This window comes from Halichoerus grypus, chromosome 8 (genome assembly GCF_964656455.1).
Source record: "Halichoerus grypus chromosome 8, mHalGry1.hap1.1, whole genome shotgun sequence".
NCBI classification, from domain to species: domain Eukaryota; kingdom Metazoa; phylum Chordata; class Mammalia; order Carnivora; family Phocidae; genus Halichoerus; species Halichoerus grypus.
The window spans coordinates 88,815,794-88,834,573 of record NC_135719.1 but is presented as its reverse complement, the minus strand read 5'-3'; the positions used below and the strand labels follow the sequence as shown (position 1 = coordinate 88,834,573).

Genomic DNA, 18,780 nt, shown 5'->3' with positions numbered 1-18,780 from the left:
TAGGGTTGAGCACCATCGTCTAAGGGTAAAGGACTTGAGAATTATCAGCCAGAGCTGGGCAGGCTGCAGTACGTAAGCAAGACAACCTTACTGGGGGAGGGGATGGGGAAAGACAGGGCAGTGCATCTTCTAATGGCATGAGAAAGAGGCTGAACTGCGCACGCCCAACCTAGAAGGTCTCTTTCAGTAGGTCAGCCGCTGTAATGAAACAGGGTTTAGTTCTTTAGATTTTCTGAAGTTGAAATGACATACGGAAAGGGAACAGCTTTTCCCACAGTCCACCCAGAGGAGAGGTCAAGAGAGGCCCGGGTCCAGGTATGTTTAAATAAAGAGATGTCTCAATAGGGTTCCAAAAATTGTGATACATTTTAGAAACTTACATTTATTAAATTAAGGTTTGTAACACATGTAAAATTTAAAACATACACAAGGCAATGTAATCATCCTATTCGCAATGTAATAGCAGGATTTATTTTTAAAATTCATGGGCATGGTACCAAAATTTGGCAGAAGTTTAAAGCCAATGATAATTTCCTTCTTCCAGTCCTATTAGCATATCTTTGGGGATAAAATTTTCAAAAATCCAAATTTGAGGCCTTCGGTGACCGTGAGACCCATGGATGAAAGGCCCTCCTTTGCTGTGCCCCGGGAAAGGTGGGTTGGGGTACACGGGAAGGAAGTGGGGGCTCTGCAGGTGTGCACACACAATGCCAGCCCCCCACTAACCCCCACCAGCCCAACACACAACCTGTGCTGTATCTGCCATTCACCGCCCTCCTGGCCTCTGGTACCACCTCCTTGTCTGTAGGCAACAGGACTCAGAACAATGACAGTCCCAGGACCCCCGCTATCCACCTTATCAAAGTAATTCCTCCAGTTCGATACACAGTTGTCTGGGGAAGGGAGGAATTGTGGAAACACTTCCTTTGGGCAGAGCATGCAGGATTTTGGGTTTATAAAAGCACATATTCTTGGGTTCCAGAGGCTAGCCTCAGCTCAGGACTCGATGGGACATTAGGCTTTAGGAAGAAGAGAAAGCAGTTCCAGACTGAACAATTATTGCCTGAGTAGCAGGCACATCAGTGAGGAGCTGCAGTTGGTCCCAGGGTATATGTTTTCTCCTCCAAGAGGTGAACTCAGAGACGTGGCCACTCAAGTGACCCCCAGCCGCATGCCTCAGAGGTCTCTAAGAAGGCCCATGGCCTGTGGGATCCACATAGTGCAGGCAGCTTACGTACCACAGGATGAGGAGTAGGGGGGTTGGGGGTGGGGCAGGGAGGAAACAGCAGCCTTGTCGTCACTGGCTCCCTGTGAATCCACGGCTGCCGCAGTCTTCCTGTTTCCTAGAGATACAAGCCCAGGCCTCATGCAATCTTCTCTCCTGGAGACCAAAGCTTCTCCGGAAGAAGGTCCACACCCAGGCAGAGGAGGGTGAACACTGGGATTCAAAGTCCAAGGCCAGCCGTTACATTTCACAGAGGGATCAGCCACTGTAAACCCATGGCAAAGTCTGATTCCTTGGTCTCATTTGCCCCATTACCTTCCCTCTGGGTCCATAGGTTCCTGAGTTTCTTCAGCCTAGGAAAAACACGAGGAGGAGAGGGAAGAAAGGGAGAGGAAGGAGGGAGGGGCAAATAAGCACAAGGCCTGCCCACAGCCCCAGGGCACCAGGGTGGTAAACACTTGGAGGGAAGCCAGCTGTCTGGCACCTCGAATCTTCCACATCTCCCCAGCCAAGACTCAGACTTGTATATTCTGGGCTCTTTCTGCCTCATTTCACCCAGGCTTTAACGTACCCAGACCTCGGTCTGGGTTCTGTCCAAAACTTTCCTCTGGCAATCTAGATTGTAATGCAAGATGTACATTCTCAGAATCAGATTTCTGAGGCCTCAATGCAGGACAGTGTGGACTTAGCAGTCTGGCTACATTCCATTTCCGTCAGCCCATCAGATGAATACCAATGAGATGTTCATCGCTTCCACAGGATTCGGGAGACAACAATGGCCCAGGTAAATCGGAAGGACCCAGCCAGAGCTCAGCTGGTCTAGCTATTTAGGGAGAATAAGAACATAGAGGGTCTGAGATGATTAGTGGAATCAATCCTGAGGTTGTCATATTGCTCCTCCATTGGCCATACAGCTACTGGTCCTAAAATCCACCCCTCGATTCTGTAGGATGGAAGACCGCTTTCAAGAGACAAATCCCAGAGAGTCTTGCAACAAGTACCACAATAATAATAATAATAGCGTTAGTACTGATGGTGGACATGCATCACTTTCTGTGTGCCAGGCACGATTCTAATGATTCACATGGATTTACTTGGCATAGGATCTCTGGGGCAAGGTAAGGACCAGCCTCACCAAGGTGGCCTTAGGCAGCTCCCCGGGGGACAGTCCCTTCCGCGATGCTAGTTCTTTGACACAGACCCATCATGACTCTTCAACCTTAACCTGTGAGTTCAAGTCTTAGCCAGCTGAGGACCCAGGCCGACCCCTCATCCCAGGGAAAAGGGGAGCGAGCCCCCGGCAACTGCACTAAATGAGCTTGCCTTTAGGAGAAACACAGGAAGGAGTGAGTGTGAGCATCTCGAGGAGGCAAACGCTGTCTGATCATTGCTATTGCCCCCCTAGGGAGCCGTGGGGGTGAAGGGGTTGTCTCATTTTATGAAAATATGATCTATAAAAAGCCTAAATTAAAATGATTCAGAAAATTATTATTGTCTCTATAAAGCAACCTGCTCTGGAGTACCTTTCTGTATTTCCCTAAGTATATTTAAAACAGGATTTCAAAATTAGATTTACTGAAACCTCATCAAGCACACATGCAGTGCGTGGCGCACAGCTATATAAGTGCTCCTAAACCCCTGGTTTGCAAGAACCTTATTTTTCGAGGAGTGTGGTGGCCTGTGTGGGGGAGGGGGAGAAGGGAGCACAAACAACATCACACAGCTGCTGACCCTGTGTTGGCCCTGGGCGTTTTGGCATCACCATGTGGTCCTCACAAGACACCCTTGGGGGATATACCACCATCTCCATTTACAGATGAGGAAACTGAGGCTAGGGAGGTCAAATGCCATCCTCCTTAGTGCATAGCCATTAATAGTAGAGCTCTGTTAGAAGCCAGGCTCTCCTGACCCCAACGACCAGAACTACAGACAAGGTGCAAAGACTAACAGTTAGTCCCATGGCTCCCTAATCACAGATGTGGCTGCAGAATCCCGTCATTTCCCTTCTTTTTGGCCTTCTTTGTCTTCTCCATCCAGTCAGAATGAATTTTAGCTGTGTCCCGAGCGGAGTCTGCTTTCGGCTGCAAAGAGCAACTCAGTCGCTGGGGCCAGCCCAGCTGGTGGGTCTGTGAATTAATGCCACTTCCAGAGCCGTTCTCCAAAAACCACAGCTTGACTAGGAGGACTCAAATGCCTGTGTCTGTCCATAAGGGCATCCCTCGAAGCTGCCAGGTTGACCAAGAGGTGCCCTGGTGGTGGAACCACACAGGTGCACCGACCTCCAGAGGAGCACAACAAGAAGGTCTCAGGAAGCGCCCCCTCCCGCCCCCCCACTCAGAGAAGTTGAGCTCCACGTGGATTCGCATCCTGACGCGCCAACACCCACTGCAGACCTGGCATGTCTAACAAACACAGCGGTCAACCCCAAGACGCTGCAATTGTTACCTCATGTTAAAACGGACCTGACGCTGCAAGCAATTAGCACTGCATCTGTGAGGCAGGGAAAAACAACCAAGAGAACCGGGGCTTGAAAGGACTATTTTGGTCCAGATGGAAAATTGATACATTGTGTGCATGGTAAAAATCCTTTCAGATAGGTGTTTAAACCTTCAATTTTAAAATTCAGGTTTTAAGTGTTATTCTGGGAAAAGCAGCAGGATTCCTTTAACATCAGGAGATCTGTAAGTAAACTAAAAAGCCGTTGGAGTCTTCAGTAAAAGAATTCATGTAATAAATGAACTCAGGCGTTGGTGCAAATTAATCAAACTGCATCAATTACCAACTTTAATTAGTCACGGAATTTCAATACTCGAAGGGATCTTGGAAATCATCTGTTCCAAGAGTAGGAATTAGGGAAAATAAATGGTCAGGTGGAGAAAAACCTTCTGCCTGGAGAAACACACAAGGAAACAAAGAAACGCTGTCAGGAGGCAGCGTGCACAGGACTTCGCACATAGCCTGGGTTCAGAGCTCATGTCTGTTCTTGATGGCAGTAAAAACCTGGCTGAGATGTTTGACCTTAGCAAGCATTTATACCTCTGTAAACTAGGTAGGTGCAACACAAGGTTACTCTGAGGCCTAAGGGAGACAATCCACAGAAAAGGCTTAGTACGGTGCCTGGGATGCCATATGGTGCCCGGGACATCAGCCCTCAGTAAATATTAGCTCCATAGAAAAGGCAACTCTACAAACAGAATCTAAGTGTGCCAAACTGACACACTGTGTATCACTGGCCTTTCTCTTATGTGTCTAGAAAAGAAAAAACAATATGTGGTAGACCTAAGTACTCAGACATCTGGCTATGAGAACAGGACATGGTACCCAAGGTCTTCTCAGAATTTAAAAAAAAAAAAAAAAAATGATCTTCATAGGAGTGATCCACATCTCTGCTAAGAAAGAAGCCAGACCTGATAAGCAAGACAAGAGGACCATGGAGATGGTGACTCTCCTCTTTTATAAGGGTAAGTGAAAGCTTCTTGCAATGGTTGTTAATGCAAAGCTGTCCCAAAGTTATGTAACTCTGGGCCAGGTATTTACCTGGCCAAAAGAGGTCCACCATGAGCCTCAATGGTGTTCAATTTTAGCCTGGAGATGAACCAGTGTTATAGAGTGACTGACTGAGAAAAGTTAAAGGTTAACCAGAAAACATAACTCTGTATTTGTGTGTCTTTATGTCTTAACGTAACATTAATTTGGCCTTATCATATAACATTTATTAATTATGCTAGGGAAGGCAGCATAAAATCACAGGAGAATCACAGGCTGTGGAATATAAAAAATCCTGGATCTATCCATTGGTACTGGGAGACCTTGGATAAGAGATATAATCTCTTAACCCTCAGTGTTCCCATATGTAAAATGGGGATAACCACGCCCGCCTCATGTGTTGCCGTGAAGGGCCGGCACAGCGTCTGCCGCATAGTTGTACCTAATAAGTATTTGTTATGTTCATCAGCAGCTCTATTTTTTAATGGAAAAGAGGGCTATCCTTGCCTTACTCAGTTTCCCACACTGATAGGAATTCTAGCCACTTCAGGCCAAAGCCAAGGAATAGACAGCACTCTGTTCAGCAACAATGCACCTGAATTACAGACATGGTGTTTGTGCGGGGATTCGCCCTGGAGTATATAACTTCCCAAACCTGAACCTACAGGGTCAGAAAAGACAGCTGGACTTGAAGCAAGAGACAAGAGTCTTCATCCCATTTCTGCTACTAACTAGCTTTCTGTGTTTTGTTTGTTTGGTTCGGTTTTGACTTTAGGTGAGTCACTTAATACTTAACCTGTGTCTCCGGTTCCAAATTTATAAAATATGAGGGATTGTTTTTAGACTAGACAATATCCAAAGTCCCTTAGAGCTTTAGAAATACCATGTTTCTATAGCTGGTTCATGCTGTTATTAAAATGTGTGACTACACTCTACTCCAAAAGCCACAGGGCCCTCCTCCATGTGCTCCACCATGTTTCAACTCATGATCTGTTCCTTCAGTTAGTGGCTCCATGTAAACAGCAATTGCACAAACAGAATCGAAGTGAACCAGGTGTCACTGCCATACTTCTGCTCCTTCTGGAGATCAGCAAAAGCCAGGTGAGCCGGGAGGAAATGGATCGGCCATGAAGACAGGATTTGACTGTGAAAACGAGTTTTCTGACGAGTTAAAACAGGAAGAATGCTCTGAAGACTATTTTATACCTAAATAATGCCACATGGATTAAAAAAAAAAAACAAAAACATGCAACCTCCCCTACCTCTGCAGGTTTTCATTTCCTGGGGCTGATAATATGTTTCACTTGATTCCAAACTGATCCCTCACCCTGGAAAAAATTTTGGTCAGAATTCAAAATAAAATGAGGGTATGTACCAATCAGACCAACGGGGACAAGCGCTTCAGTTTTATAGACTGTTCACATCTCACAAAACTAAGTAGTTGATTTATCATTGTAATTTTCCCAACACTTAGCAGTGTCTTGTACCTGGCAGCTCTTTGAAGGCAGAGATGATATTTCCATCTCTAGCACGGTGCCCTAGTGTATTACAGATGCTGGTTTTAGTTTGCTAGGACTACCTGAACCAAGGGCCACAGAAATGTATTTGCTCACCATTGGGAGGCTAGAAGTCTAAGATCAAGGTGTCAGTGGGGTTGGTTTGTTCTGAGGCCTCTCTCCTTGGCTTGTAGAGGACGGTGTCTCTCCCCTGTCTTCACAGGTCTTTCCTCTGTATGTCTCGGTCCAAACCTCCTCTTCTTTAAGGACTCTGGTCATATTCTCTTATGGCCCATCTACTAACCTCATGTTAACTTTTTCAAGACCCTATCTCCAAATAACATTCACATTCTGAGGTACTGGAGTTTAGAACTTCAACGTACATATAAATTTGTGTGTGGGGTTACATAGTTCAGCTCATACAGCACTCAATAGTGTTGGGTGAGTAAATGGTGGAAGGATAGGTCAATGAACAGATGGACTGGATGAATAAACAACCAACTGGTCAACAATACTTGGCAAATTGAGCGAACTCACATAGTCACTTGTGAAGATTGGCTTTTGCTGTAATATCATCCCAAAGTTTCTTACGTTATGTATTTTAATCCAGCCTTACAAGAGGTTTTTAAAAATTACTGCTCACCAAATTCTATCAAGCTGACAAAAAATAGCTATACCCAGACTTATCAATGCCATTTCCCCTGTCCTGATCATTCTCACTTGTAATGACTTCCTGGACCCAAGAGAATATCAGTATTTGCCTACAATAAATAACTATTACATCTCCCATAAATGCCTACCTACTAAGAAACTTCACATTAGGGGAGCAGAAAGAACTAAGAAAATAGTTTTAGTCAGATCTAGTTCATGGTTCGTGCCTGGTTTTGTTTGCTTTAAACCGAACCTGGCTTGTACTTAGTTCCTAGGTTGTCTTAGCACTCGGATTCCATTCAGTGAACTAAAGAAAAGCCCCTATACAATTGTAGGGAAGACAGAAAATGCCCACCAGGGACCTCAGTGAATCTCTCCTCTGATTTCTTTGGTCACTTTGAGTGTCTATCACGTCTCTGGTGGTATAGAAATTCACAAGCCCACCCTCTCCTGCCAATGTTCCTTCTCTAGCTTTCCATCTGGCTATAGAATGAACTTGAGCATATGTAAACCTAGCAAGGTGGTTGTAGGTGTGTGTCCGGATGGAGTCGGCAAGGTCATTGTGCTCCTTGCCCTGCCCCATGCTGTCCTGAGTCATGCTGCTGGCCACCAGCCGGCATCACAGCAGGAAGCACGGCCAGGGAGCACACCCAGCCTTAATGAATGAGCTGTCTATAGCGCAGCTAGTGTGATAGCAGGGCACAGGTGTTACGGGACCAGGTAGCCTTCATTCATTCATTCCTCGCTCATCTATTCCCAACTAGAAATCTTGTTCAGCAGATCAGCCGTAACAAAAGCCTCCCTTGAAGCAAGTGTGTTGATTTTAAAAGGTTCCAATACAGATTTATACCATTTCTGTGCTTAAAAATAATAACACAGAGATAAAGGGACAGTGTGGGCTCTAGCTGTAAAATATGTGAATTCAGTATTAAAATTTAAAGACAAATTTATCGTGGTCCTTTGTCAATGACAGTGATGAATTAACCAGGCTATGACCCTTGAGCAGACTGGCTAGTCTCAATTTAGGATAAATCCATGCAATTGTCCCTCTGTTGCCTTCCCCTGAGGCTTCCTGAGATGAGGTAGTATTCATGAGTATTTCCATACATGGCACGAGGCCTGATGCCATTTATTTTGATTACACATATAGAATGGGCCCTGCTGTCCTAAGTTCTCTCAATCTGCAGAGTTCTTTACCCATTCCCACATACTTAGATGTTTGTGTTGGGAATTAATCAAATACCTTCATGTGCTATAAAACTTCTTGTCAGGAATTTAAACCAAGTGATTTCTGACCTCTCTCCATCTGCCTCGCTTTTTAAAATGTGTTTTAACTGACCTGTTTTCGACATGCTTTATTGTAAACCACTTTATATTCTTTTTGAGAGTAGGTGGCATATAAATCGTAGTTGAAGAAAAACCTTCAAAACAACATAATATTCCCAGAGTGTGAAAAGCTCAGTGGGGAAGCAGCAAGATGGAGGGCCAGTTCCCCTTGGGCCCACCCAGCTAGGCGCACCTGTCACTCCACCATCAGGTCCTGTTCTCTGCAGGCCACGGAATGATGGAAGGGCCATTCAAAGGTCTGTTCAGAGCCCTACTCTGCCAGAAGCAGAGCATCTAATTCATTCAAGCCTTGCTCTGATGACACTCTCACCTGACAGAAGGACAAGGACCTATTTTTGGCCAATGTGGGAGAACTACATGGATGACAGAATGGAGGTGACTGGCACTTGGGAGAGAAAAGGAATCTTGTCATCATATGATTTGTAAGAGCCAAAGAAGGGAATATGAGCATTTTGTGTTCCTGAAACTGTAAGCAAGCACAACTCCACAGGTCCAGAGAGAAGAAGGGGTGAGTCAGTGGACTTAAACTCAGAGGGCAGCATATTGTGGAGGTTAAAGTGCACACTCAGGAATCCGGACAGACCTGAGTCAGGCTCCTGACTCTGCCCTCACAGCTATGCAGACATCACTTCCCTGTGTCTCAGGTTCCCCAGTAGGATCATGAGTCATAGGACCTGCCTTCAATGTTGACTGTGAGAATTCAACAAAGTAACGTATATAAAAGCCTCTAGCACAATGCCCGAATCAAATAAACACTTGCTGTCGTTGTTGTTGTTACCACCAGATTGCAGGCCTCCTATGTGTAAGGCGCTATGCTAGATGCTCTTTGGTCCCATGGTCAGAGACTCTGGGACCAGAAATTGACTCCAGAAATATTAGAGGCTCCACATAATATAATTCTGACTATCTACTCATACATAATTCCAGAGAGGAAGAAGAGAGGAAATGATCCAAAGAAATCACTGTGTCTCCAATTAGTTTATATTTTATAAGGATACTTACAAAGGCAGGAAGGAGGAATTTGCAACCAAGAGCAGATACAAAGGAATGACATGAAATGAATAAAGTCAGGGCGGTAGGAGGCTGGGGCCTGGGACTAATGCATACACAGAACAACAACAAGAACCACTGGGGCGTGCTCAGAACAAGGAAAAAAACAAGAGAAGGGTTGGCCTACTGCTTGGGGCAGATGACGCAGTTAACTTAGAGGTGATAGAGTGAAACGGAATTACTCAACTCCTAGTTTGTTCCCATCTTCTCTATCAAGAAGAACAATCTGCAAGCCAGAAAGGAGAGCAAAAACATGGCCAAGAGGAAATTAAAGTCTGAGATACGAGGAGATAGGAAGAGAGCTCCTGGCCACTGCCGTTAAGTCTCCAGGCTCCGGTGAATTACATCCCAGAGCCATCCATTCATGCACCCAAATACTCACTGCAACAGGGACAGCAAAGTAAATAGCCCTAGTACCCTAAAAGAACATGAATTCTTGATTATGGTATCTGAAAAAAATGGCAATGAGATAATATATGAGAGTTTATGAGGCATGGTAGAACTTCCAGAAACTTGCAGAGAGACAAATGTCTCCATTTTAGTAACAGACACTTTCAGCAAAATTTTAGTAGAGATTAGACACCTCGTGTTGACCCAAGAAGGTGAATACTGGTCACACTAACCTCATCTCTCTCATGGGGTTCCCCGGACACTAACAGTGTGCCACAGTGTTGTAGAGTTAGGAAATGATAACTACAAGGCCGCGCCATTTCTTCGTGAACCAGGTAGGGAGAAAGGCTCCATGATAGTACAGTTAGGAGAACTCAGAATGGCTCAGCTATAACCCCCAAAGAGGCCTGGAGAACAGGCTTGCAGAAACCTGGAGACGGATTTTAGTGGCACTTGACACAGTCTTCAGTGCCTCTCTGTCCAGCCGGCGATCTTGACTTTCAGGACAAGGAAGTTTACTGACATCTGCTGGGAGAAAGACCAGGAGGCAGCCAGGGGGTGGAGGAGGGGTTGAGAGCCCAGCTGTGGAAGCAGGGAGGCTGTGTTTGGATCCCAGCTCCGCTCCTTACTGGTTGTGTGATGTTAAGGAAGGTACGTATACTCCCTGACTCAATTTTCCCATCTAGAAAATGGGGATAATAATTGTACCTACCTCACTTAGATGAGGTAGATTAAACTGGCATGTATAAAAGGACTTAGAAGAGTACCTGATTATAGGAGTTACCTGGCAGACTGAAATGGTGGGACCCTGCAAGATGAAAGCTGGAAAGATAAAATACTGATGATAAATTACAGAAGAATGATGAAGGCAAAGGGGAAAATGAGTCAGGGTAAGGGAGAGGAGATGGTGGAAGCAGAGGCACTCTGGGAAGGTGGTCTCTGAGGGATGGTATCTGACAAGGGACTGAAGTGAGGGGTTGAGCCACGGAGTGCTGGGAAGAGCAAAGGCCCTAAAGCAGGAAAAGGCTGGGGCCGGAAGCTAGTACGTGAGGCGGGAGCCTGGTGGGCGTGCTGCAGAGAAGGAAACTGAGGTTAGAAAGGGCTCATCATACGCAGCCCTGCCAGCCAGGAGAAGCATGGGGGTTCACCTCATATGACATGGGCAGCCATCGAAGGATTGTGAGCAGGAGAGAGTTATGATTTTAAATGATCACTTTGGCTACTTTTTGAAGAATATGCTGAAGAGGGGTAAGAATGGAATTAGGGAAATCAATTTGGGGGGACAGTAGTCGAATAGTTTTGTGGCATTTGTTAAAAAGATTTTATTCATTTATTTTGCGAGAGAGAGAGAGTAGGAGCGGGAGGAGGGGCAGAGGGAGAGAGAGAGAGAGAGACTCTCCAGCAGACTCCACGCTGAGCATGGAGCCCCACATGGGGTTCAATCTCTTGACCCTGAGATCATGACCTGAGCCGAAATCAAGAGTCAGACGCTCAACCGACTAAGCCACACACGCAGCCCAGTTTTGTGGTATTTTAAGAAAGAGATGATGGTGTCTTAGGCTGGGAGAAAATGGTAAAAGGTGGCAGACTCAGAATATATTTTGAACAGTGTGATCCTGATTTTATAAAAAAGAAATACACCCACACATATACTGGAAAGATACATATGCAGATATTAATAGTGATTATCTCTAGATCACGTTATTCGCGGTGACTTTAATTTCCTTCTTTGTGATTTCTTCTGCATTTTTCAAAGCTTCCCCAACAGACACGTGGTGTTTAAGAAATCGGGAGAGGGGGGAAGAACATTTTTGGAAAAGAAACAATCAATTATTCAAGGACAAGCCAAGTGAGGTGAGGATCAGTACAAGCCTAAGACATGTCGAGGATTTGACTAGCAGCAATTTCAATACCTATTGACAGCATAAATGACTGCAGGTAATAGGACTTAATTTTCATAGGTACCCCCCTCCCTGTGGAAGGTGACTGTCCTTTTCCACGCCGCTTCATTCCAGCCCACCTGGTTTATCATGTGCAGCCCCGAGTACCACAGTCTAGGATCTAAATGAATTAGAGGAGAATACTCTGGATAGGGAGGGGACTTCAAACCACACACTGTAACAAGAGGAGTAGTTACCACCCACTGAGCACCCACTCTGTGTCAGGGACTTTCAAAATGTGAAAGAGTTAAACTAGGAGATGATTTGAATGGAAGGAAAAAGGGGACAAATGAACATATTTTTGAGCCCTAGTGGAGCTACTGCATTAAGCACTTTATCATACTTCATCGCATCTAATCCTTACCATGATCTTCTGAGATAAGTACTATCCCTGATTTAGAGAGCTGAATTGAATTCATGAAAGAATTAAACCCATGAAACTGAATTAGGGAAACAGCACTGCATCACTGGGCTCTGGACCCAGACAGCCAGAGTTCAAGTTCTGACAGCTATACACGCCCTTGGCCATGCTGCTAAGCCTTCCTAAGCTTCAGTTCCCTCAGCTACAAAAGGAGGCTAATCTCATGGGGTTGCTTGAAGATTAAATTAGTTAATACATTAGAGCACGTAGCACAGTGCCTGGCATATAGTAAGCTCAATAAGCATCAGCTATTACTGTTGAGAAAACATACCTAAGGTCACCCTGTAATTTGGGGAACCACAGAGAAGAAAAGAATCTGAGGGGCCTGGGTAATTGCTTTCTAGTGGTGATGGTCTGTCATAGGGAAGAAGAGAGGCTTATACTGACTTCAGGAAGTAGAACCAGATTCAGGGAATGTAAGTGTAACAGGGCGTTGGGTAGAATGCAACCTGAAATTAGTTAGCTAGGCAATGCCAGTGACTTTTCTGCCAAGCAGATACCTATCTCTCTCCTTCAGGGAAAAGTCATTAAGTGGTTCTTATGATGCTATAAGAGGCCATGCCCCACAGGTCTAGAGAGAGAACCTAGTAAAGCTTCTTATAGCTCGACAAAGCCTGCATGTCTAATACCCCCTTTTTTTTTTTTTTAAGATTTTATTTATTTGACAGAGAGAGACACAGCGAAAGAAGGAACACAAGCAGAGGGAGTGGGGGAGGGAGAAGCAGGCTTCCCGCGGAGCAGGGAGCCCGATGCGGGGCTTGATCCCAGGACCCTGGAATCACGACCTGAGCCGAAGGCAGACGCTTAACGACTGAGCCACCCAGGCGCCCCTCTAATACCCTTTGTTATGCAGAGCTGGTCTCTGATGAGAGGTGGGAAAGCACATGGAGTTCAAGAGTCTCCCTGATGGGTTACGACAGACCCCATAAGAAGCGTTCTGGGAGAAAGGGACCCCAAAGACCCCAAAGGGGGGTTCCCCAAACTCACCATGAGGAAAGTGGCAGGTCTTGGTTACCAGCAGGGAGGCAGGGTAATCCTTGTGGGAGTTGGAGGAGGCTGGTTCGAACACAGGCCATGGCTGAGACTGGAAACCTTCTCGATGTGGGTGTGATTGGAGTACCATGACTGAGCACTCTAAACTAAGAGAGCTGTCATCTTGGAGCCCAAGCACATGCACTATGTGGAGGCTCTAGGGCAACAGCAACAAGGGAATCCCTGCAGCAGTGGGGGAAAATACTGTGGAGCCAGTTCACAGCAACACTGCAGATCACTCACACCCAAGACTGACCCTTTGGAATGAATTAAGACCAGGGTGTTCTTGGTGTTCTTGGATGTTCAGAAGAGGTGGGAGGTGGTTGGGGCCTTAAGAAAGAAGTTTTGGAATCCCTACTAATGTGAGCAGGAAGGTGTTCTGGCAACTGATTGGGGGGAAAAGGATATTCCCATTCTTTGTAGCGCCCCCTCCCCCAAACTGGTGAAGTATGTTAAATTAGTCATATCCAAGTCGTAAATAAGATTTCATTAAACTCAACATTTAGGACTTTCTAAAAATCAGGATCAATAATAACAGCTCCTATTGATTTGATGCTCATTATATGCCAAACTCTTTACATGTCTTAACTCATTCATCCTCACAAAACCCTCTGAGATGGAGATGATTTTCACCACCATTTTACAGGAAACTGAGGCTGGGAGAAGCTAAAATACCTTGTTCAAGGTCACATGGTAGACACTGATGGAACAAGAATTAGCTGATGGGGTGCCTGATCGCAGAGCCGATCCTTTTCACCAATGCTTCAATCTACCCCCTGTAAAGATGGAAAGGGAGATGCAAGGCCATGTGGCTATGCCGTTGATGGGATGAGAATAGATGAGTGGGCTACAACACCCATAAAGTCTTTCCTATGCTGCCACACAGAGATTTTATGCTTCCTTGCAACCTTAAGAATCTGTGGGCTTCATTTATCTCTACAGAATTGCTATAAAAATGAGTTGTTACAAATGGAAAATAAGCATAGGAACTATGGCTAAGGAATATAAAGATAAACCACATATCGAGACACATTCTAAGTCTGTAGGTCAAATTTCATGACAACGACCTTCAGAGGAGTAGTATTTGTCCATTCAGCAAATATCTATTCCACGTCTTCTGTGTGCTGGGTATATCGCAGGGAGCTGAACAGACGAAGATCCCTACCTTCGTGGATTTTACAGTCTTGTGGGGGGAGGGAAAATAAACAGCAAACCTAATAGCTGAGTAAATTAGATGGTATATTAGAAGGCTTTAAGTACTCGATCACAGTTGCAGCTTTAAATTAGGCTGGCAGGGGAGACCTCTTTGAGAAGGTGACACTGAAGTGAAGGCTAAAAGGAAGAGAGAGAGTCAGTCATGTCGGTATCTGAAGGGAAAACACTGGAGGCAGAGGATACACCCAATGCAGAGGCTGGGACAAGAGCCTACCTGAGTGGAGGAGATGCAAGGAGGCCGGTGTGACTGGGGCAGGGTTAGGCGAGGAGTAGGAGGTTAAGGTCCAAACAGTGAGGGAAGGGTGGCAGGTCTGCCAAGCTTTTATAGCAAGTAAGATGAGGAACTGTCATGGGGTTTCAAGTAGAGGAGTGACAGGATCTAACTTGCACTGAATATATTAAAATGCACTGTATTTTATACTGTTTTGACTTGAACATATTCTTTATCATGGAGCTCGATGCTTGGGAGGAGGCATCAGCGTGAGGTATAGAGAACCCCACCGATCTTGTGACTGGACTGGAAGGGGAGGGAGTCGGTGCATTTGAGTAAAAATAGTTTTGTCATTTAGTTCAAAGAGCCGCTGGGAGGACTAACTAATAACAATAGCTGTAAAGGTCACTGCAAATAGGAAGGGCTATCAAATGCTAACTACTACTTAAAAATAAAAAGCCTGTCATTATTCCTTGGTCCTGGAGTCAAGACCTCTAGCAGCCACGGCCAGCGCAGCCCGTTAACACTTTGCTGCCCTTAAAGGACTTCTCCCTTAACCTGGGCCATCTGATGGCCGGGTCCCCCGTGTACAGCTCTGATGGAAGGAACGGAGCCGTTTACTCTGTGTACTCAGCAACAAAACACAGGGGTGGATGAACATTTGTTGCAAAAAGAAAATTCTTAAGCAGTGCCTACAAGGCTCCCTGAAAAGCCTCGAGTGTTTAAATGAGTGACATGGGGATAGATGTAAAAAGCTCTTGCAATGAGTTGTTTACACCAATCCATCGGGTCATGGAAATTTTGCTCGAGATCTGTTTGTGTGGGAACCACACCGGAATACTAGCTTGCCGGTGCCAGCTTTGAAACCGACACAATGAATAGCTATTGTTCTGACACCGTATCCGGCGGCTCGTGTCTACACACACTGAAGACGACCTTCCTCTTCAGAAATAACTTCCAGCCATTATATGGCTTTTTACATTGTTACCGGTGTACCCGATGTTCTAGATGACCGGGGAAGAGGGAAATTGCATAAGGACATTTCAGATTCTCTCCTAAAAGGATTCCCCAACTTCTCTATTTTGTTCAGTCAGGTCACCCAGTTTACTGCATTCCTAGCGTGATGAGAAATGGTGGAAGACACACAAAGTAAGGGGTGGAGAAGGGAAGTAAATTATTAAACACCTAGGAAGGACCAGGCTCTGTGTTAGGAGATCATTTTATTTCACCATCACAACCCCGTGAAAATAAATACTACCCCCTTTTTTGCAGATGAGGCAACTAAGGCTTAGAGAGATTAAGTAACTTACTTAAATTATTTAACAAGCCTTAGAGCTGGGGTTTGAACCTAATTCTACTGACTACGAATCCTCATGTTCACCGGCCGCATGGATTTGCCCTCAAGAAGACTGTCATCTAGTGGGTGAGGCAAGACTTACACACGGAAACCAATAGGAGACAAATACCAGCCGTGCATAATCAGATGCTTAATTCACATGATCGAGCCTCCTGAATTCAGTTCTATACATACGTACAGATACCCACAAAGAGCAAGGCCCTAAGCAAAATACAGGCAGGGACAGTAAAGGAAGCATGATTTTTCTATCAATGACATCTACGCCTCAGATAATCTGAGAGTCTCTGAGAATTCTCTGAGAATTATCCGAGAATCTCAGATTATCAGAGAAGATAAGCATGAGGTTGTAGGACCAAGGGAGCTTTGCCCACCTTTTGATGTGCCTGGGCCCACTCATGTCTTTTCCCTAAAGTTCCAGGGTCCGCAGGATAACAGACTTGGGGTGGGAGGTGTCAGAGGAAAAGCAGTAGGTCCCAAGACACTGAAGACAATGTGAATTAGGGGTCACAGAGAGAGCTAATAGCACCCATGGGTCATTATGACCATAAGCCTAAAAGGTGAATGATTACCTGCTAATGTTTCAGGAAATGTTTAGCTTCTAGGATGTCTGCCCAGTTTCTTCCCATCCACTGGTATCCACGGTCCTGTGGGAACAGCAGTTGTGCTCGTTATTAAGCTATAATAAACAGCTCCAAACTCGCCCCTCTTTGCTCCGCCTGGCAGTTGGGGGCCGGGGCTCTGTGCTGCTCTTAGGCTGTGCCAGGGAGGCGTGCTGGATGGAGCCCGCAAGGCCGCAGAGGGAAGAAGGGGCCTGCTCTCTGCTGAGTGCTTGCTGTTTGCTTCCTATTTATCAGCAGCTCCCCAGTCTCAGGGCTTCACCTGGGGAGGCCCGTCATTCTGGTAGCAGCAGGTGATTCTAGTTGGCAGGTTTTCCAATACTCACAGAACCAGCCTCGTGATACGTGACCACCCGCCCCCCCCCCCCAAATCTTCTACATTTTAAAAATGCTGACCTCTTCCGCTGCTCCTCTAGCCTTGGGGCTGGCAGCTGCTTCCCTCGGTTACCACCATCATGACACCTTAATGTACTCTCTGGCTTTTCTTCAATGCCTAGTTAAGAGTTCTGGGTATTACATTCTCCCTATTAAACTAACCAGTCCGATTTCTGACTCCTGACAGGACTCTGACTGATATACAATTAATTTCACTGTTAACTGAAATTAAAGCAAATTAGAAAGCTATTTCATATATGCCATGGTCCAATACACATTTAGTTCATCCCTCGTACCCACATGAGGCTGCTAATCTGACCATGTCCCTGCCCAGTTGGAGGTCACACAATAGCTCCCCACTGCTCACTGCATAAAATCCAAGCTCCTAGCACCAGGCCCTCCACAAGTCTCTACTCCCCCTCCAGACACATCCCTACGATGCCTGTTCAAACCCACCATGCTGTTTTTCACATCCCATACCTTTGCCTAGGTTTTCCTCTGCTTAGAATTTGTCCTTTAAAGTCCAGCTCAGATGGCACCTCTTCCCTGTTTCTACCTCTCCCTCTAGCTGCTGAAGAGTCCCTTCTGAAATACAAATCAAAACCTCAATGAGATATCACCTCACATGGATCAGAATGTCTAAAATTAACAAGTCAGGAAATGACAGATGTTGGTGAGGATGCAGAGAAAGGGGAACCCTCTTACACTGTTGGTGGGAATGCAAGCTGGTGCAGCCACTCTGGAAAACAGTATGGAGGTTCCTCAAAAAGTTAAAAATAGAACTACCCTAGGACCCAGCAATTGCACTACTAGGTATTTATCCAAAGGATACAAAAATGCTGATTCAAAGGGGCACCTGCACCCCAATGTTTATAGCAGCAATGTCCACAATAGCCAAACTATGGAAAGAGCCCAGATGTCCATCGGCAGATGAATGGATAAAGAAGGTGTGGTACATATGCACAATGGAATATTACTCAGCCATCAAAAATAATGAAACCTTGGGGCGCTTGGGTGGCTCAGTCGGTTAAGTGTCTGCCTTCGGCTCAGGTCATGATCCCGGGGTCCTGGGATGGAGTCCCTCATCGGGCTCCCTCCCTGCTCAGCAGGGAGTCTGCTTCTCCCTCTCTTCTCCCCCTGCTTTGTGCTCGCTCTCTCTCTCTCTGTCAAATAAATAAATACAATTTTTAAAAAAATAGTAAATGAAATCTTGCCATTTGCAATGATGTGGACAGAACTAGAGGGTATTGTGCTAAGCAAAATAAGTTGGTCAGAGAAAGACAAATACCGTATGATTTTACTCATATGTGGAATTTAAGAAACAAAACAGATGAACATAGGGGAAGGGAAGGAAAAATAAAATAAGATAAAAACAGAGAGGGAGGCAAACCGTAAGAGACTCTTAACTATAGGGAACAAAATGAGGGTTGCTGGAGGGGAGGTGGGTGGGGGATGGGCATTAAGGAGGGCACATGATGTAATGAGCACCGGGTGTTATATACAACTGATGGATCACTAAATTCTACCCCTGAAATTAATAATACACTATATGTTAACTAAATCGAATTTAAATTAAAAAATTAAATTAAAATAAACAAATAAAAAATACTCCCTACTGTGCTTCTTAGTCTTAATGTACTCTTCTATTAGACCATGAGCTTCTGAAGGCCAAGGAAGACATCATTCTCTATCATTATGTCAGTGCCTGGAACAGTGCTGGGCACTCAGTAGACCCTTAACAAATATTTGAACTTGAAATTCCCTGCTATGTTTTCATTATCCAAGTTTCTTGCTACCCACTTGAGGCATACAATTACAAAAACAAAACAAAACAAAAAAACACCAAACCCTCAATACTCAAAGAACTTTAAAATTCATTCCTTTCTCTTCTGTTTGGATGGAATCCTCATCCAGATACAAAGCTGTTTGTATATTTTTGTATTAGATAATATCCGTAAGAGGTAACA

At 45.2% G+C, this 18,780-nt stretch overlaps 1 long non-coding RNA gene across 1 annotated transcript; it reads right to left on the bottom strand.

Annotated features, from left to right (window-relative positions):
- Positions 1-311: 311 nt before the first annotated feature.
- Positions 312-17,394, bottom strand: LOC144382774 (uncharacterized). Its single transcript, XR_013450169.1, has 3 exons — positions 17,294-17,394; positions 16,391-16,465; positions 312-1,578 (listed from the first exon to the last, which is right to left on the bottom strand). It is a non-coding gene; the product is annotated as an uncharacterized LOC144382774 (long non-coding RNA).
- Positions 17,395-18,780: the final 1,386 nt, after the last annotated feature.